At 56.4% G+C, this 20,900-nt stretch overlaps 1 protein-coding gene across 14 annotated transcripts in view; it reads right to left on the bottom strand.

The window, feature by feature from the left end:
- The window catches only part of CELF4 (CUGBP Elav-like family member 4), a 298,011-nt gene that overhangs the window by 223,231 nt on the left and 53,880 nt on the right, over positions 1–20,900 (bottom strand). The window lies entirely within an intron of this gene.

Here is a 20,900-nt window from a genome sequence, read left to right as displayed (position 1 = left end):
TCTCCCCGCCACGCCCCCTCTCCCCGCGGGTCTCTTCCTGTCCGCCTGCCAGGTGCCTGCCTGCCTCCCTCCGATGTTGTTCTGTTTCAGCTCCAGCCCCAATACCTCCCAGAAGGGGCAGCTTCCACCCCTCACCCCAGCACCTCTAGTTACACTCCATCGTGAACTCTTGTTCTGGCCCCTTAGGAGGGATGATGCAGGGACCCTCCCGACCTTTCAAACAAAGGCTCCATCTGTAAGGAGGACCCCAGGCCAGGCTGTCCTAATAAAATGAATGGGGCTGTCCATGTGCCCCCTGCCCCAGTCGGTTGTCACATCTGCGGTGATATCTTCACACCCCTCCTGGAGGGCTTGGAGACTCTTGCTCTGCCTCTAATTCCCTGGGTGACTCCAGCAGTCTCCTGTCCTGCCTCAGTCTCCTCACGTGTTAACCAAGAGGGTTGATCCAGTGGTCTGCAAGGTCCAGTCCAGCTTTCCTCTTGCAGTGCCTCACCGGGGAATCTGGATTTTACAGAACACTGTGTCTTACTCAAGCGGTGACTTTTTAATGCTGGCCCTTCAGGCATGGTGACAAGGCAAAGAGAATACTTGTTGGTGGGAGAGGCATTTTGGGAGTTCCCTCAAACTGCTCAGTGTCAGGGCCTCTTCCTTTGCCTCCAGATGTGGCTGTGTGGCTTGGGCGGCCCTAGGGTCTTAGGGAAAGTCAAAAAGCCAACTTCAGCCTGCAGCAGGCTTGCATCTGGAGGGGCATAGTGGCCTCAGACTTCCTAAAGTCACCATGGCCCCAGAGAAGGCACCCTGGGCGCTGGCCACCACCTCTGGCTCACTGTCTTCTTTCCCTCCCTTGTTTCACTCTCTCTCCCATGATCTGATCTCCCAACCATCTGTGTTCACCACTGCCCCCCTTTCTTTGCTCTCCCTCTTTCCAGTCTCCTCACCTGGTATGCCTTCTCTCCCCATTTTCACATCTACCAATCCCATCCATCTTTCAAGAATCTGATCAAGATCCACTTCTTCCCGGCAGACCACCTTAACTGGTCTAGTTCATCTTAAATCAACCTCCCTTCTCGACTGCCCACAGCTGGCCGGGTGGTCATCCTCCTGGCCATTTATCAACTATTTCCTGAGTGCCCTTGAGCCAGTTTCTGTGACAGGTCCAGGAGCCCAGGCCCTCTTCTCATGAGGCTTGTAGGCTTCTGGTGCCAGTCTGGTGCCTTGTCACCAGGCTCGCTCTGGCCTCTTGTTCGTTTCCCTGGACATAAGAATGCTCCCAGCATCCTCTGCAGTTCCTGACTCCTCCATCACCCAATAAAAACTCCCTTCCTCTCCTTCCAGTGTAAAACTTGGTCCTGCCTCCCTTCCTCTCCTAGCTTCAGAGAGGAGATGGAAGGGAATGTATTTGTGAGGGAGATGTAGAGACGGGCAGAAGGAAGCGGGGAGAGAAAGCTGGGAGACAGTTCTCAGCTCCCATGGCGCTCTGCCTTCCCTGCCTCCAACTCTGTCCCAGGCTGGGAGGAGCTATGAGTGCCAAGGAGCCTCTGTCCCACTCCATCTCATGCCTCCCCATCCAGACCCCAGATCACCCCTCCTCCCCGCCCCCCCCGCTCCTCCATCCTGGTTGTGGCAGACGGTTATTGATGGAGACACTGGGGGACTAAAATGAACAGCAATCAGAGGCCCCCATGACGTCGTCCCTCGTGCTGCTGCCTGCCTCTGCCAGGGCCTCTTTCCTCTTGTCCCCTCACTGGCCTTGTCCTCCGCCCATGCCTGCCTGCAACTGGGAGGCAGCCGCTGTGCAAGCCAGCTCAGGACAAGGTCAGGGCAGGTTTGGAGAGGGAGGAGGAGAAAGGAGGAAGGAGAGAAAATGACCACATTGTTTCCATGGACCAGGATAACAAGGAAAGGACTCCAGAAAGGAAAAAAAAAAAAAAAAGAATCTGTTGCGTTTGTCCAGCTTCCAGGCATTTCTGCCACAGTTTTTTTTGAGAGCGCTCACAGCTGTGTTGTGAACCAGAATCTTTGAGGGACCCCCAGGCCCTGTGTGACTTCCGCTGTCATCTGCACCCCTTGACTTCTTCCATTCCTCCCCTGCTCACTCACCCAACTCATTCCAGCCTCGCTGCCCCGCCAGGCATACTCTGCCCTCGGACCTTGGCTCTGGTGGTTCCCTCTGCTCAGAAGGAGCTCGGTCTGCTGTCTGCACGGCCTGCCCCTTCACTGCCTTGAGGTTCCGCTCACACGTGGCCTCCTCAGAGATGCCTCTTCTGATGGCCTCATTTAACGCAGCACCTCCTCCCACCCCCCACACAGGACGCAGGACTGCTCTCTGACCCCTCGTCCTGTTTGTGCTTCTCTTTGGCACCCCTCACCCAGACATGTTAATACTGTGTGTTTGTTCCTCGATGAGCGTTTCCCCGGGCTCAGATGAGGTCGGGACTTGATTTTGTTCTGTTCCTTAGTTCTCGGTGCCCAGAAAGGGGCAGGAGCTCAACACGTTTGCCAAGAGCATTGAATCCCGAACACTTTGGCTGCTTTGGGGGGTGCCAGGAGGTGCGGGGACATGGCAGTGGTGCTGGGAGCTGATCAAGGGCCCGAGGACACTCCATAGTGGGAGGACAGAGGTTGCTGGTGAGAGCTGAGAGGCTGCCCTGGTGGGAGGGCTCTTGTCCCCAAGGCCTCCTTGAGCCCATTTGCTCAGGGCTTGACAGTATGGTTACTGTCACCATCCTGCTCTCTCCCCCATCAGATCATCCCCTGCAAAGGCTGATGCGTGGTTCCAGACAGGAAGCGGTACTCAGCCAGGGGTCACTTACTGATGCCTCTCTCGGAGTCCCAGTTTCCTCATCTCTAACTCCCTTCAGAGGCTGGCGGGGAGACTTACTAGCCAATGAGCATTAACAACCTCTGCAGAGCTCTCTAATCACAGAGCACAGTGTAAACACAGTCACTCTTGTGGATGGGGGGGGTGGGTCAGAGAGGCAGAGTCCCTCCTGTCCCTCTACGCCTCCATGAGGAGGGACCAGCCTTACACAGGGACCAACTGGTGCCCACCCACCTGGCCTCCTCAAACTATCTCTTCAGCCAGCCCAGTGCCACGTCTGACAGTCCACTCTGAGAGAGCTGTCTCACTGTGGCTCTTTTAAAAAGGCGGACACAGGGGCTTCCCTGGTGGCGCAGTAGTTGAGAGTCCACCTGCCGATGCAGAGGACACGGGTTCGTGCCCTGGTCTGGGAGGATCCCACATGCCGTGGAGTGGCTGGGCCCCTGAGCCATGGCCGCTGAGCCTGCACGTCTGGAGCCTGTGCTCCGCAACGGGAGAGGCCACAGCAGTGAGAGGCCCGCGTACCGCAATATAAATAAATAAATAAATAAAATATTTTTTAAAAAAGGCGGACACAGTACATAGTTATCAACAGCTGACTCTGTGTGCTTGAAGGGACCACATCTGCTCCCTTGCTGGGGGCAGAACCCTGAAGGAGCGGCAGCTTGGCAGGGATGGGGGGGCTTCAGGAGGGGAGTCTGTCTTCACAGGGTGCTGCAGAGGGCAGCGGGCCTGGGTGGGGCCCAAGGTGGGCGCCCAGGGTGGCCAGGGGAGAGAGCACTCGCAAGCCTCGCCCACTGGACACTCACTGAACTAACTGTGACTTCCTGTCCTCATCAGTACTTCTCCTAGGAGTTGAGGAGGGGGCTCTGAGCTGTGAGGGCGGTGCAGGGGGGCCTCAGCTCGGCAGTCACTAAATCTGCCAGGCTCCCTCTCCTGTAAGGAGCTGAGGTGTCCCCAGAGACACGCCCGGTGAGGCCCCTTGGGAACTCTCAGCCTAGTTGGGAAATGGGGTTCTCTCAGGGAGCAGCCACATTCGATCCAAGGCAGCAGAGGTGGGTTGGTAGGGCGAGTGGTACGGGCTCTGCACCTGAAGGCTTGAGAAGGTCTGACAACGGAGCGCCCTTCCCGGGGATGGGGCTGGTGGCACAGACATCTCTCCCTGTCTTCAGGCCCAACACTTCCCTTCCCAAGCCCGACCCTGCCTGTATACTTGTGCTCACAGAGGAGGAGACAGGGGTCCACCGTAGCTGTTGGGAATAGCAATAAAATGGAAAACCATCTAAAGGTTTCTCAGTGCCAGAGTGTTTTTATGTTTAAACTGTGGAATACTCTACAACAATTAAAAAGATGAAATGGTTCTAAATGTCCAACACAGAAAGACGCACTGTCAGATGGGAGAAGCAGGTTGCAAAGTAGCAGATGCCGTGTATATACAGAGACATCTCCCCGGCTCCCATATGCACCCAAATTAGTGCCTACACCACAGCACAAGGTCTACAAGGGTCCCATCAAGCTGAAAAGAGGGAGGAAGGGGGGGAAGGTGGTGTCTCCCATGACTTTAACACTTTTTGTTTTGTTTGACACATTTAGACCCAGCATGTATCATGTATCATTTATATAATTAACTTTAAAGAAAAAACAAAAATACTTTGCTAAGAGGGGAAGATGGAGTGAAAATGGGGTGGGTGGAAATGGGTGAGCCAGGCAGGATGCAGGACCCACAGCCCGTTCTGAGGGCACGGACGAAGATCACTGGACATTAGCTTCCTGGCAGGTTCTTCATGAGGGAAATTATCATGGGTGGGTCCTGCTATGGCCCTGCCTCAAAGCTTCCTCTGAGCTCTGGGAGTTGAAGTAGATTCTCTCCACCCAGCAAGCTGTAAATGGTATTCATTTGGGTCCTGTGGCCCTGAATCCCAGAAGATGCTGTCTGGGGGGGATAGAATCCATGATGGAGCACAGAGGCCCACCCTCCGCCCACACCTGTCTCGCCCTCCAGGTCTCCTGAGGCCCCACCGGCTGTGTGGCGCTGATGGCGGGATCTGAGGTGAAAAGGCGCAGAAGTGACTTGAGAACCTCTGGGTGAGGTCCAGCCTCGCCCCTCAGCTCCCGCCTTCCCCGTCCTGTCCCAGTGTCTGGGATGGTTCTCCCAGCACCAGCTCATCACCTGACTCTCCCCACCTCAGGGTCAGCGCTTTCTAGCACTGACCTGGTGGAATAGAATTGCAGCCTGGCGGAGCAGGGCCGGACTTGGGAGATCATCGGGGTGGGCGTGGGGGCAGGGAAATGTCACAGTTGCAGAAAAGTCACACCACAGTGCTGCATGTAGGATCTTCCTGGACTGGGGCACGAACCCGTGTCCCCTGCATCGGCAGGCGGACTCTCAACCACTGGGCCACCAGGGAAGCCCCTCACTGTTCTTATTTACCCATCCTTCTGTTGATCCTTTTCATGTCTTGTGTCTCTGAATAGACTGTCAGCTCCGTGAAGGGTGGAGACAGAGTCTTCTTAACGGAACTGAAGCTTCATGGAAACGGAAGCTTCTAGCCCAAGGAACTGAAGAGGGTGGGGGGACCACGACTGGGGGTTTGGGGCACTGAAGAGAGATCAGGAAGCACTGGGGGCAGAGAAGGAGAGGGAGGAGGAGAAGGGTAGGGACAGGGGAGGTTAAGCCAGCTGGGGGAGGCGGGCAGAGTGGGCGTTGCCGGCTAGGGCGCAGGTGGGTGGTGGCAGACACCCTCCTCCAGAAGGGCAGCCTGGGCTGATGGTGCAGGGGGCGCTGCTGATTCCTGAGAAGGTAGGCGGGTGCCCTCTCCCACACGAGGGAAAAAACACAGCGCGGCAGAATTAATTGCACGGAGATGGCAGTAATTTACAAAGCCCCCGTGTGTGGGGATAAAAGGCCCTTGTCATTGTGAAGTGAAGGAAGTACAATTTCCTGCCCAGCTCTGAACAGGGCTGAAGCCTGGGGTGTAATCATCACGGGAAGGAAGGCTTCTGAAGCGCGCCCTCCTCCCACCCCAGCCGGGCCTTGGCTTCCTACTAATTGAATTACAGAATTAGCCAGAGGAAGGTGGCCCTAGAATAGGAAGATCTGGACTTTAATAAAACATCAGATCCTCAGGCCCTGCACTTGACTGGCCTGGAGGAAGTGAGAGGAAGCTGGGTGTGGGAGGGGGTGGGGAACAGGAAGGGAGCAGAAAACCCACCAATCAGCCAGACCTAAGGGTCAAGGAGAGGCTCCCTGTTGGGAGTGATTTTCTTTGCCCTGAATCTCCACCCATCCACCTGCCATGGGGCCTGAAACCCCACCCTCAGAGCATCATTCCTCATCCCAGGGTTTACAAAACGGAGGTGGGCCCCACTGCAGAGAAATTAAGGCAGACTGTGTGTGGGTGGATAGAGGGAGGGGGAGAGGGGATGTCTTCCAGTTTCCCTGGAAAGAGGGTTGCTGGTGTTCCAAAGCTATGTGTGTCCCGCCATCGAGCCTCTGTCCCCGATGGTCTGGGTGGGTGAGGGTTGCCTCCCCAGTGCCTTCTGGGGCAGATGCCCCCTTCCCTCGTGTGGGAGAGACAGCTGCAGAGCAGTTCTTCACATATATGCTCTTCCTCTGGGAATGTCCCCCCACCTCTGGGCCTGCCCCAGGTTTGCACCTCCTCCAGACCCACCGCTTGGGTCCTGCTCTTCAGTGAGGCCCTAAGAGCCTACCTCGGCCTTGTGGTCTCACCTTCTGTGGATTCCTATGTGGCTGTACCCTTGACCACTGCTCATGGCTTGCCCCAGGGGTAAGCCTCGTCTCCTCTTCTAATCTCTGAGAGCCTTGAGAATCTGTGAGCTCCTGGTAACAGGCAGAGAAAGAAACCACGGGGCTGGCCCTGCCACTGTCTCTGCCTCTCTTTCCCAGTGCCCGGCCACGGAGTGACCCTTCTGCCAGAATCTCCCCAGGACCCGTCTTGGCCATTCCAGTCCCTCCAGGCCTTTCTACCTGGACTATACTCCCTCCCTCCCCCTTTCTCTGAGGAGTTCTCTGCTGATGTTCTCCTCTCTCCATAAGAGAAGGACAATGATTGCTCACCCACAGAGCATGACTCTGACTCTTACTTCTCCACCTGCATCGGGGGAATCCAAGCCTCAGAACAGTACCCTTTCCCCTGCTACCTCTTCCATGCCTCCTTCCTTTTGAGCCCACGTGTCCTAGGAGAGACTAAGCCTCCCCTCCTCCAGGAAGTCTTCCTTGACTACACCAACCCCAACATCTCTTAAAGCCCTTAGCAATGGTCCCTCTCATTTGGCAGTTAGAAGACACACGTCTTTGTCTCCTCATCTTTGTCTACCTCTGTCCCCCATGGTCTGGGTGGGCAAGGGTGGCCCTCCCAGTGTCTTCTGGGCGGTGTGTGTTTGCCCACATGGAAATATTCTACTACAGGAGCTGCTAACTCCAGGGTCCCCCCCGCCCCATCCCCAGGAACAGACGTCATTGAATGCAGTAGTTGTTAAACTCCACTCTGGCCCTGGCTGGGTGACAGTGAGATGCAAGATGGCTGACCTCAGGGGAAGCCGTGGGTGGAGAGGGTCTGGGATGGGATGTCTGCCCTCTGGCTTAGGCCCGCAGAGGTAGAAGGAGCCATCCATCTTCCTCTGAGGAGGCCTGGTGGGTGGGGATGACGGGGCGGCCGGCAGGAGAGGGAGATGGATGGTGCCCTCAGCCAGTGAATCAGGGCTGTTGGCCTGCTCCTTTCTTCAGGGCCCTCCAGTGCTGAAACCCCACCCTCAGCCCACAACCTGCTTTCAGGCTCAGCACTGCCCTCCTGCGTCAACTCTCTTTACACCAGAAACTCCAGAGGAGTTTGAGCTGCAGGTGAACTCCAACTTCAAGAGTTTCTCAGAGTTAAGCTGGTTGTGTGATGTGGGGAATTGGACCCGGCTCACTGTGACGGTCTCAGCCTTTCTGCCCTTGGTGGCCACAAGATACAGATGGGCGTGGGGCTGGGGAACATCCCCAGACCTAGACTGGGAAGCCCCAGGGGACGGGACCAGCCCTCTCTTTCTCTTCCTGGGGGCACTGGGCAGGGCCCAGTAAGTTCAGACCCAGGGACCTAATTGGCTCAGACCTCAGAGGATGGACCAGCGGGTGGGCCTTTTGCCAAGGGTCTGTCCCTGCTAGTTACCCTTGTTCATACCCTCAGTGCCGGAGAATTTCATGTCTGGTGTCGGCTGCAACATCATTATGGCACTGTGAAAAAGGACAAAAAGTGGACGTGACATACTGATGGCCTCTCCCCTTTCTCAACAAAGAGTTCTCGGTCTGTGGCTGGGCTGATGGGCCCATGGGGCTCAGGGGTTGGGGACGGGCCCAGGGAAAGTGTCAGCCTTTCTAAGGCCCAACAAGACAAGTACAACCTGCTTCGTGACACGTGCTGGCTTTTGTTCCCACAGCCAAGGGGCTGCCCTTGTGCCCCTGCTCTAGGCTGGCAGCGCCTGCTGGTCCCCAGGACGGCACAAACTGCCCCTTTCATTCACACATGGAGATTTACTTGCCACTGTGCTGTCATGCCCGGGAGCTCATGACGCTTGCACCTTAGAGTAGACAGGGGTGTTACCAGCATCTGACAACCAGGGGGGCCTGTGTGACTTGCTTGGTGGTGACCTGGTTTGGGGCTCAGTTCCTGTCATTCCCTCCCAAGGCCCTGGGCAGTGTGTCAGGAAGTGTGAGTGGGGACCTTGGGGGCCCTGATGGGAGATGTCCTCCCTCCACACCCCCACCCCATGGCTGGGATTTGGGGTGAGGGGCTCAGGGATGACCCCATTCTCTTCCTCCAAGGACCCAGGTGGAGAGAGCTGAGGTCTCTGGGGCCTCCCTGGACCCCATGCACCTGACCTCCCTCTACCCTCAGTGGCGTCTCCAGTGTGAAAGTCAGATCTCGGGCTCCTCCACAGAGGGCTCTATCTGAGCACCAAGGCTGGATTTGAAATGCATGTGGGGTATTCGTTCCTCATACAAATACCAGGATAAACGCTAGAGCCAAGAAACCGAACTGTGTCCCCTTCTAACGAACCTGGCCTGGGAGTTCAGATCTTCCTGTTTTGAATTTTCTCAGATCAGGGTGCACCTGCTGAGAAGCTGGGCGTGACTCCCTGGGAAGGGACCACTGCTCACCGTGCACCACGTGAGAGAGGCTCTGGGGTCTAATTGGTGTGACCCCACCAATGGCTAAACTGCGGGAGATGGGCAACAGGCAGAATCTCTGAGAAAGCAAGGCCCATATAACTGATCTGAGAAGCGAAGCACCTCCCTGGTCTCTGCCTCTGTCCTCTGCCTGCCCATCTCCCCTCCTGCCTGCCCGTGATCGCCTCTCTCTCCTTGCCTGTTTGGCCGGAAATGCAGAGCCTCGCTGGCTTACTTCTGACATGCTGCTGGCCTCGGACTGATTCCTCAGTGTGCAGGAAGGACACGGTGCGGGATCTGAGCCCCCAGTGACCCCGGCATTTGCTGGACGTGTGCAGGTCTTGTGCCCACAGAGGGAGCTCAGTGAATGCTTTGTGAGTTGCATAGAATTCCCTTTGTTGGAGCTTTACATGGACAGCTCCAAATTGGCCGGGAGGGGGTGTCATTTTCCCCAGTAGCATCCCCTTCCCCATGCAGAGGGATGTGTGGAGGAATCCCTCCTTGGTATGACCCTGGAACCTCGGGACCCCAGCCTGGAACTGTCCCCAGCACACCCACAGAGACAGCTCTCTACCCCCATGATGTGCTGTGTGGTGGGGCAGTCAGTCTCTCTGACTCCTTTCTCCCATGGAAGGAGAGGTAAGCAGACCCACAAGGCAGGGGGCTGACGAGTCCCTTTGTCCCTTCGTCTGTCACCCTGAACCATGCTCCCCCACAGTGGGTGTCCCTGTCACCCCTGGGCCTTTGTTCCTGCTCTTCTCCCCACCGGCACGCCTTCCCCGCACCCGGGTCCTCTACCAGATTCCCCCACCATCGGAACCCTCCCCAGCTTCCCAGCCTATGCTGACTCTCCTCCCAATGAGCCCTTCCACATCCAAGAGTCCGACACATAAAAACAAGTGCTTAGTTGAACAGTTTTCTGCTGTTCTCATCTGTGGGAACTCTGTCTCCTCAACTAGACTGCAGCTCCTGGGGCTGTGCCTCTCCTCCCGTATCCCCGACCAAGCTCCGGGATGGGGGCTTCACAAGATCAGTTGAACTGCTCAAAAGTAGGAGGGGAGGGTGCGCCACCCCTCTTTGATTGCAAGTGGCCACTCAGGACCCTCCAGGTGAGGTGAGTTAATCTCACCTCTCTTCTCCGGCTCCTCCCTAACAGGCCCTAATTCACTTAAAGAACAACAACAACAAAGAAAACAGAAGCACACCGATCAAGAAATTCCGACCTCAGCATCCAAGACAGACTATTTTGAAAAGACCAATAGCCAGGAGTCCTATATTACAGGATCCATGTTTGGAAAATGTGATTTTCTTTTTAAAAGCAGAAAAACAATCTCACTCAGTCCAGGCAGGCCATGGTCCAGCTCTAGGTGGAGGATGCCTTTCTCTCATGATCTCGGCCACTTAAGCCAATCTTTTGGCCAGGCTTTGCGCTTCACCCAACGTCAGTAAGATAGGTTCAATCACAGGCGTTTAGCAGTAGTTAACCTGAGGACTGCGGCAAGGGAGTAGTCAGCAAATGTGATTGGGATGCTGGCTTCAGTGAGTCAATCCCTCAAGCCCGCGAGCCTAGCAGAGATATTGTTCACAGTTTAGGAGGGGTGGGCAGGCTCTGGCTTTTGCTTTAGAGTCAGCTGTCCCTGATCCTGGGAAGAGGCAGAGCCATGCACCGTCACCCTTCCTTCATTGCTGACCTGCAGGTAGTGCCCAAGGTGATGAAAGGCAGTTGGCAAATGGGGAGGATGACATATGGGGGGTGGGTGGGACAGAGCCTGGCATTCAGTTCTGTGTCTTCTTTTCCCAGAGACCCACTCACATGTCCACAGAACCCACCAAGAAAGAAGACTGAACTAACTAATCTGTTGACTGGTACTCAAGACTCAACAAACCATGTGACTGGGATCAGGGTACTGTCATCTGTGGATGGAGTGAAAGATGGCTCACTCATTCATTCATTCTACAACCATGTATTGATAGTCTACCATTTGCCAAAGGATGAAAGACATACCCCCTGCTTTAAAGAAGACGCTGGCTAAACACACTTGCAAGGCCAGGTGATATACCTGCAACAGGCATACCCACTAAGCTGAGGTTTGTGTGGGGCTCACCAGTGGCACAAATGATAACAGCAAACACTTAGGGATTTGGGGTTATATGTTGGGCATTGTTCTGAGTGTTTTACATGGATTGTCTCATTTAATACAATAACTCTATAAAATAGTACTATTATCCCCCTTTTACAGGTAAGGAAACTGAGTCACACAAAGATGAAAGACTTGCCCAAGGTCTTATGGCCAGGTCCATGGTGGAGCTGGGCTGTGAGCTGGGGCAGGCTGCCTGCAGGGCCTGTGACCTGAATCATGGGCTCTGCCCCTCATGGAGGAGGATAGTCAGCTCCGCCCTGGGGAGAATCAGTGCAAGGCTGCCTGAGTCTTGAACCCAGCATGGCCTCTAGGGAAGGATGTGCTGGGAAAAGGGGAAGAGGTGTGGGTAGCAGGGTGAGTTTGGGGCCTCCCAAGTGGTTAAGAAGGCTGGAGCCCCTGAGAGTGCTAGCCCCTTCAAAGCTCCTCCAGACATCTTCCCTAGCACCTTTCCTTGGCTTTCCCCCTTGTCTGTTCTTCCTTTCCTCTTCTTCTCTTTACTTCCTCCCTTCCTTTCTTCCCTTGTTCCTCTCTTTCTTTCCTTTCTCCCCCCACCCCCGCCACTTCCAACATCCTCTCTCCCTTCCTCCTTCCTTCCTTTCTTTTTTGGCCTCATCGCTGGGACCCCGTATTCTCTCCTGTCCATCTATTTAATTCCCATCCTGACTACTCCAGAATATACCATTTTTTTCCATCTCCAAATAACTGTGACATCTGACCCCCTGGTTTCTGTCGTCAGCCAGCTAGTGCCTCTGGGAAAACCATGTAACCCCTGTGTCCTGATTGTTTCCATCAGCAGGATGTCTGGAGTCCGGGGAGAGGGCTGCGACCTCGGAGGGAGGTGGATCTGGTTCCGACAGTAGCCTCTGTCTTGTGCTAGAAGTTGGCGTAGCCCCCTGGGCCTCAGGCTCCTTACCCGGGAAATGGGGATAAGGACACTTATCTGCTGGAGTAGTGGGTGTCCAGCAGAGCGCCTAGCATATAATTAATGGAGGGGATTACTATTGCTACCATTTTCAGTAGCAGCAGTTGTGATGTGATGCTAAAGATTCCCTACAGTGTGAAAAATAGCTTTGGCATTTACGCTGTCTGGTGATGTCTGCTTTCCTTGCATGGGACCTGCACATCCTCCCTGCCACACGCACTCACACAGACGTGGACCCCGGGTGTGCTTCCTGCCCCGGCACGGGCCAGCACGCTGGGGGCAGAGTGACAGATGGCTGGCATTGAAAGTCTGGGATGTGTGTTTTGTTTACCTCGTGTATCTAATATGCTAATGACAGGAGGCAGTAATGAGCTGGCAGGGACCTGGGTGACAAAGAGCTGGCTTCATGCTTCCCCAAAGAGGCACCTCAGTGTCAATTGTTTCTTTTGTGAGAGGGATTGTTAAGACCTGGGAATGTGGGCTGGGAGGGTTGGGGAGAGGAAGGCTGGGGGTGTCTCACTCAGGAGCAGTGCAGGACCTGGCAGTGTTGTGAGGGGAGAGCAGGGGAGGGGTGGGCAACCCCTGAGGGTGGGCATGGGGAGGGGATGGCTGTGGACTGGGCACTCTCACCCGCGTTCCTCACTGACTTCTCTCAAGGACCCTGTGAGCTCCCTGATGGCAGGGCTGACCCGTCCACCATGGACCCTGGTAAGCCCTGCTCCTGGCACAGGGCCTGGCATGGTGACAGGCAGCACAGGGTGAGGGATGCACACTGGTTTGGCATTAGGATGCCAACTGAAGGCAATCTCCTGATCAGTAAACCACAGCCTGCAGCAAGTCACCAGATCTCTCTGGACCTCCGTTTCCTTTTTGTGAAATGGGTTTGATATCCCATGAGTCTGTGTCCCCAGCATCAGCACAGTCCCGGCACAAAGTGGGTCCTAGCGCATATGAATTCATCAGTGAGTGAATGGGGGGGTGGTGAGGGAGCAGGGGCTGTACACTGTTCTTCTACGGAGGAAGAATGGGACGCGTCTGTGGGTCAAGGTGAGGCACTCATCCCCAGAGCACACAGCTGGTCAGTGAGAGAAACAGCTCAGGTCCACTGCCCGGCCTCTTGGAGGGCAAGCCTCTGAGAGCGCTGTGGAGCCCAGTGCAGCCTGAGGAGGGGTGAGCAGGCCGGTGTTTGGTGGCCAATGTGGAAAGCCCCAGACAAAGCGTGCAGGGAGCAGACCGTCAGCAGATGGAAGAGTGTCTCCAAGGCTTTGCATCAAGTGGAAGGGAACAGGTAGAACAGGCTCACGGGCGTGGGTGGCGGCCGAGTCCACGTAGCAGCCCACCGCCGCCTGGGAGAGTGGGGGGCAGCTGGAGTGGGCTGAGAAGGGGGTTTTGTGGGGACCCAGGGCTGGGGGGAGCCAACCTGAGGCCCAACCTTATCACCTCCGTGATGGGTCTGACTCCGTAGCTGCCCACTTCTCAGTCTTTGCATCCTCAGGTTTTACCCTTTCTCTGGGCTTCCTAGACATTTTCTTTAGACCTTTGCTTTGTCTTCGCTAAGCTAATTGTACCCTGTGGCCAGGAAGGCCAGGTTGATGAGCTGAGGCTGAGAAGGAGAAGCCAGGCATTGGGGTGGTTAAAGGAACTGCTGCTGGGCCTCCTTCTGGGCAGCTGTGGCCCTCATCTGCGACTGAGCAGAGGCCCCTGCCTTGGCTTTACACACCCTGTGGAGTGCAGGGCTGACCTCCCCAGTGGTACCAGAAATGTGGCCCAGAGGCCAGGCTAAGTGAGAGCAGAGGGTCCAGGACTTGGCGGAACAGAGGCAGGAACGGCAGGAATGCAGAGGGAGACCCTGGGTGCAAAGGCCACACAGCACGGAAGTGTGAAAAGATCCGGTGGGAGCTGCAACTTGCATCAGAGGCCAGATGAGGGTCCTGGTCTCCTGGGGACCCCGGCTTCCTTGTCTGTAAAATCCCGGCTGGAGCAACAAACTTCCCAGGAATGAAGAAGGCAGACTCGGAGTTCTGGATTTTAACCCGGCTTCTTCTACCTGTTCCTCCCTCAACCTGAAGGCCCAGGTGGACAAGGTAGAGCCCCCAGTTCCTGGCAGGCCTCTGGGACCTGCTGCCCTCAGTTTTTCCCTAAGTGTCCAAGGGCATCTGCTCTTTTCCCAGACTGGCCTGGGGACAGAGGGAAGGAAAGGAGAGGAAGATGTGCTGCCGGACCTCAGCGACACCCAGCTTGGGACACGGAGGAAGCCGAGAAAGGTGGCATGCCACCCAGTGACCCAGCTTCTGAATGCAGAGGCCTGGGGAAGCCAGCAACAGCATGAGCGAGCAGGGGACCATCGTGGAGGCAGGCATGCCCCCGGGGGGGGCCTTGACAGAGGGTTGAGGAAGGAGAGGGGATGTCATTCCTAGTGGCTGGAGTGAGTGTGATCTGTGTGGGGACCCACGGGGCAGGGGGCATTTGCAGTGAGATGGTACCCCAGTGTTGGCCAGCACGGGCTAGCCCAGCCTTGCTCTCTCCTCCCTTCCCCTCTCCAGGTGTTTGTGCCGGCCAAGCTGGGGTGGAGGGGGTCCAAGCTGGGGTGGTGGGGTAGGAAGGTGGGAGATGCACAGGGCTCAGCGGGAGGGCGGCAGTAGCCATCAAGTTTCTACATCCCCCGCGGTTTCAGCAGCACAGGCCGCCTCTGCCTCCCAGGACCAGTTCCCCCTTGAACTGCGAGCCACAGCGCTGCCTGTTTTCGTCTGCGGGTCTATATATAGCGATGGAGATGCACACTCTGGAATTGGATTTGATGTAGCCCTCTGGACTCACGCTAACTTTTGGGGAGTAGTTTTCTTGGGAGCCTGCCAGTCCAATTCCTCCCTCATGAACACTAATTACTGCACAGACCTTCTCCATGAAATCGGTGCTGAAGCCATTTCCATCCAGGCGGCTCTCCAAGACGAAATTTTTCTACTGGGAGCCGACAGCCGCAAATAAACCTACCATCTACTTAGCAACGGAGAGCAAGAAAGAGCGGGTGGAAGACGGGGAGGGAGGGGGACGCACAGAGAGTGGGAGGGAGGGAGGGAGGGCTCGGAGGAGAGGGCTCGGCTTCTTTTCTTCCTTCTGTTCTTTATTTTTCAGAAAGGGTGTAATCAGTGCTCTCAGGAAAGGTGGTACAGGGAGTCTCGGAAGACAGCGCGGTGGCCCAGGCCACCTACAGGGCCAGTACCGGCTCTTGGCCGCTCAAGCCTGGCCAGGGCCCTCACTGGACTGCTGGGCACTGCAGTGAGAGAACACCCCCGACCCCGGCCCCAGCCTCTCCAGGGTTTATTCACTCCTTCCCCACCCTAGCGTCCCTCATACTCCCACAGCTCTGGCCCCTGCCTCGCTCCCTTGGTCTCGCCTCACAGAGGACAGCTTCCTTCCACATCTTGGCCTGATGAGTTCCCACTCATCAGCCAGGGCCTGGGTACCATCCCACCTCTACCAGGCCGTGCCTCCCTGACCCTGTTAGGCAGCACCAATACCTCCATTCTGAACTCCAGAGGCTTGTGCCAGGCGCCCAGCAATGGGGTCTATTCTTCTCTCTGCCCCCCTGAAGTCTGCGCACTGGCCGCCAAGGAAGGGGTGGGTACCAGAGTTGAGGGGGGAGCCCCACAAAGCCAGGTCCTGCCCGGTGCATCACCACACCCCTGAGACGCAGATGCCTTCTCTTCAATTTCACCTAAGACAAGCCTGAGCTCAGAGAGGTCAGGGAGGATGTTCGTGGTCACTTATTACCTAGGAAGAGGCAGGGCTGGGATCTCATGACCACTGGCCATTTGCCAGGTCCCCGCACTCCAGCCAATAAAGCCAGAGAGGCCCTCAGAGCCTGCTGGGGGTCATGACACTCTGTACCAACCTGGCCCCATCAGCAGAAGTGCTGCTCCTTGCCTTGGTAGAGCTCCCTCTGCGTCCTGTGCCCAGGGACACACGACGCCAGGACCCCAGCCCACAAGTCACCTTTCCCAGATCCCTTAACTTCTGTTTTCTGAGACGCAGAGCCCAGAATAGGGCACTCCCCAAAAGTCACTTATGCCACCAAGACTTGGTGAGTCCCTTCACCTCTCTGGGTCTCAGTTTCTCCATCCATCAAATGGGCACTTTGATTCCTGCCCTAGCTCCCTTACCTAGGTGGGTGGTGTGGGCATCACTGGAGATGGCAGTAGTGCTACTAGGTTGCTGGTCGTCTCCCTCAAGGCCCCTGTTCCATGCGCCCGGCTTCATGCTCACCCTGGACTCTCCTGTCCCTGCCCGCCCATCCAGGGTGGATGAGTGAGGTCAGAGCTCAGTCCTCTTCTCCCGCGGAAGCCACGATAGAGAACTCCCACTGGGAGGTGGGGAGGGGAGGGGAGCCCCTGGAAGAGCTCTCTCTTAAAAGAGCCCTGGGCTGGAAATCATGAAAGTGGGTTGATGCCCAGGGCCTTATTTGTAAGGAGGGCAGCGGAGCTGGATGAGGTGATCTGTGCGGCCCTTCCCTGGCAGGTGTCGAGAGGTGGTGAAGGATGCGGCTCGCACACCACGCGGCTCTACCACCCTAGCTGTGTGGTGTGGGGCAAGTTTCTTAGCCACTGTCTCCCTTGTTTCTCACTTGTAAGATGGGAGACTAACTCTCACTGTGTTGCTAAAGGCTGGATGAGAACGTGTACGCCCGGTCCGGGGTCAGGGCACTGGTCGGGGTCAGGGCACTGGTCCGTGTCAGCTTCTAGTCCGTAGGCCGTATAGTCCTGGCCAGGGACGAAGCACCTTCCCGGTGAGTACTGTGCACACATTTCCTCACTTAGTCCACTGGTTCTGCTTTCAGTGTGTGTGTGTGTGTGTGTGTGTGTGTGTGTGTGTGTAAAATGTGGAGTCCCAGAGGCGGGACCAGAGAGCTGTGTGGAAGTGTGGCTGTCACTCGGCATCTACAGAGCGGGTCCCAGCTCCTAGCATTTGGCTGCTGTGAGAGGCCTCCTCAGAGGATGGGCCTGAGCTACGAGGGAGGCTGGTCCTCACCACAGCTGGGATCCCCAGGAGTGGCCGTCCTCATGCAGCCAAGGCCACCAGGCTGAACCTGATGAGGTGAGGGAGGGTCTGGCGGGCTTCTGGTCCAGGAGAGGAGGGAGCCAGCTGTCCTCGCAGGAAGTGGGAGCCTCTCACTAGTGTAAGTCTGAGTGGCTTCACCTGGCCGAGACCCTCGAGGCTGATGACAGGCCAGCCAGGCCGAAGACACAGAGCACCAGGGAAGCCGTCTGGGGTCCACATACCCTTCCTTTCAACAGCTCTTATATTTTCTGGTTTTGCCTCCCCACTTAGACTCTTGGTTTATCTTCTTTAGTAAAATTCTAGCCTCCCTTCATCAGAGCTAAGGTGAAAGGGACACACCCATCGTGGAGGCTACCCTGAGGTAGGCGTGGCAGTGGGCACATCTGTCCTGGATGGAGCTCAGGCAGAGTGGGCTTTTGGGGGCCAGGTGGGGATGACTGTGGAACCAAGCCCTTTCCACCTAAGGTAAGTGCTCTCTTCCCAGGGAAGCACCGCCAGGGAGCATCCTTGGGGAAAAAGAGAACCCCAGAAGCAGGCAGGGGAGCAGGGCAGTTAGACATATAGGCTTTGGCATCAGACAGATCTGGGTTCCTGTCTGAGCTCTACCATTTCTTGGCTGTGTGATCTCGGGTGAGTTCCTTAACCTCTCTAGGCCCCACTTTCCAAATTGTACACTGGAATTGATACAGGCCTGTTGTGACACATGTGAAGCTCCCAGTGCAGTGCCAGGCCCCACATGTGTCCCTTTTGTGATGCCACTGAGCAAGGGTATCCTCTGGATTTTGCAGCCCTCCCTGAGCTGCCTGGGACATACCTGGGATAGTAGAGTGGTGGCCTTGGCCCCATTGGTAGGTGTTCCCTCCCAGGCTGTGGGCCCGACGCACCTTCCAAAACTTCAGCCCGTATCTGTGTCTCCCCCTCCCCTGCCCACCCCAATGCCGCCCCCCTCTTCTTTCAGAATTCTCCGTTCCTTCTCTCAGGCAGGCAGCTGAGCAGAAAACAAATCAAAGTTGCCTGCATGTCTTGGAGCCTGCAATGCTCCCGCGAAGCGATCCCTTGCTTCCCATTACCCACCCCAATAACTCTTGTATATGGAGTGTGAAATAATTAGCAGTGGCAAAAATAATTTAGGAAACAAGAAGAAACTAATTGCATGAGCTTGTTTGGGGAAAACACAGCCAACCAAAAAACCCACTGTGTAGGGAAGTATGGACAGACAGACCAGTTCCCCTGAGGTCAAGCCCATGGCTGGCTCACCGGAGGGGTCCATTGCAAGGCCCTCTCTCAGCACCAGCTTCCTCCACCAGGATCCTCCAAGAAGGGCCCACGGGTGCTGTAGTCAGGACAAGCCTGTCCTCATGGGCCCAGGGGTGACTTCGCAGAACACATCTATAACCTTGACTCAGGCCATCCCCTGGAGGCAGGTGGGTGGGGAGCAGTCTCATGTGGTCAGGTGGGCTTGGCAACCTCCCTGAACTTGAGCTGGGGCCACAGGTGGGCTGGAACGTTCTTGTTCCCTCTCCCACCCGCCTGCCTTCACCACTCAGACTCTCCAGCCCCAACAGACGCCCACTGCACAGTCAGCGTGCAGCGCACATGAACGACGCGGAGCTTCCCTGGGAAATGGGCGAAAACGTTGGTGCCTCGTAGCTTACGGCCCTACTAACTCGGAAAAGTTTGCTTCCTCCTTGAGCACTTTTCCGATGCCTGAGCTCCTGCCCATCCTACACCCCACTGCTCATCACTTTCTGGGAGGTGGAGAGTCAGGAGCCCTAAGTTTCCAAGGGACAGATAAAAAGGAGTGAGGAATGGACAGTCTCAAGGTAAAGGGAATGAGGGGCCGGAGAGAAGAAATAATCTGCAGAAGGTCACAGTCACCGGGACGGCAGCTCTGGGTCTGACCAGGCTGCCGTTTCTCGCCCCCCCTGCCATGCTGGAGAACTCAAGGCATCGGCTGGATCCTGGTTGAGCACAGCGGCGGCCACTGCTGCTCCCCTGGGACCCTGCCCAAGGCCCCTGAGGCCCCTCCCCTCATCTGAATGAGAGCTGGGCCCAGAGTGCGAGGAGGCCTCCTCTTCCCTTCACCCCCGCCCCCCCGAGACAAGGAGCATTTGCATTTGTCTAGAACTGGTCTATAAAGTTATTCCTAATGACAGAAGTCTCAGCTCTCGCCCTGTGAGCTCCTGTCTGCTGTCTCCTCGCTCATCTCCTCTTGTCTGGGCTGTTACGACAACCTCCTAATTTGTCCCTTGGCCTCCAGTGTCTCAGTCTCAGGCCAGCGCGGCGATCGTCCTAAAGCCAGCTTCTGATCTGTCACTTCCTTGCCTTGAAAGCTCCTGTGACTTCCTGTTTCCTCTAAGATCAGCATATATTTCTCAGCCTTGCCTCCTTGGTGACATTGGTCTCTCATCCCCCTTAGTTAGGTCTCGACGTTGGAGGAATTACTTTAAATCTTGGCTCCTTGGTGAGAAGGCAACTGATTGAGAGCCAGCCTGGGTTCATTCCTGGTTGTCCCTCCCTTTCACTGTTTTCACCTGGAATCACAGTGGCTCCCCTGTGACCCTTAAGCCACAGTGGCCTAGTGTCCATCTCCCAGACACACCACTATCTGCTGGACGTCACTGCCTGGAGGGCTCGTGGCGCCTTAGGTGTAACCTGTGCAAAGGAGTGGCCATTATTTTGCCCACACCTGGACCCGTTCTCCTGGATCCCAAGCCAGAAACTTGGGAGGGCTGCCTTCTCCTTCGTCCTCATGTGCCCCGCAGCCATCTCTATCCTGTCCCTGTTCAGGCCCAGATTTTGTCACCACCTGCTGAGTTTCTCTCCTGCAGCTCCCAAGACTGGCCACCTCCTCCCCAGTGTCCCTGTGCGGGCCTCACTGGGGCCTCTCCTTTCTCCCACTTCTTTTCCCTGATTAGGCTGAAATCTGGTTCTAAGTTGCCCCGGCAGATGAGACAGCGTGAGCTTGATCAGGGCACCTCAAGAGCCAGACTCAGACATCGGAGGCTTTGGAGCCAATGCAGACTGTGGCGGCTGAGCCAGGGGCGTGGGGTGGAGGGGGTGAGTGCTGTGTGCGCACTGTCAGCCTGGAGCCAGCACATGGGATGAGGCAGGGGAAAGCATTTGGAGGCAGGAGGGAGGCTCCCTCCAGGCAGGCCCCTTTGGGCCCATTTGCTGTGCTAATTGCCTGACAGAATTACAGGGCAGGTGTCCAGGACTTGGGCTGTGGTCTCATCACACACTTGGCAGCTGAGGTCTTTTGCCGGGTGCGGGTCGGGTGGAGGGGGCCCCTGCTTCTTTCCCCACCTCCTGCTGGGCTGATGGATGGCACTAGGTACGCATAGGTCGGGCACGCCTGTTCACCAGGCTGACAAATGCCACAGGTGCAGCCGCAGGGGACACGAGCCAGCTGCTCCCATCACATCTGCGGTGTGCTGTTCAAGGTCACTCTGTGAGCTCAAGTGGTCCGGTGGGCTGCAGGCTTGGAGCCCCCTCGCTGCCATCGATGGGTCCCTTTAGTTAACCATCTCTTCCTGGCTGGGGGAGCAGAGGTGGGAGGTGGGGAAGGTCCTTTTCCTTGGAGTCAAGCCATCTCAGCTGTGCACGTGCCGACGCAAACCCTGAGGTTAGAGTCTCTGTGCTCTGGTTAAGAACAGTCACCTCTGCAGTCTGCAGCTCATCTGCCCCTGGGGTCACCTCTCCTGCTGCTGCAACCTGTACTGCACTCTCCTGAGGCTTCTGCCTACATTGCTCCAGCCCTGATGTTGCCTAACCAACTCAAAGTCCCATCTT

This window comes from Lagenorhynchus albirostris, chromosome 14 (assembly GCF_949774975.1).
Source record: "Lagenorhynchus albirostris chromosome 14, mLagAlb1.1, whole genome shotgun sequence".
NCBI classification, from domain to species: Eukaryota; Metazoa; Chordata; class Mammalia; order Artiodactyla; family Delphinidae; genus Lagenorhynchus; species Lagenorhynchus albirostris.
The sequence above is the reverse complement of the archived record's forward strand: the minus strand, read 5'-3'. Positions and strand labels throughout refer to the sequence as shown.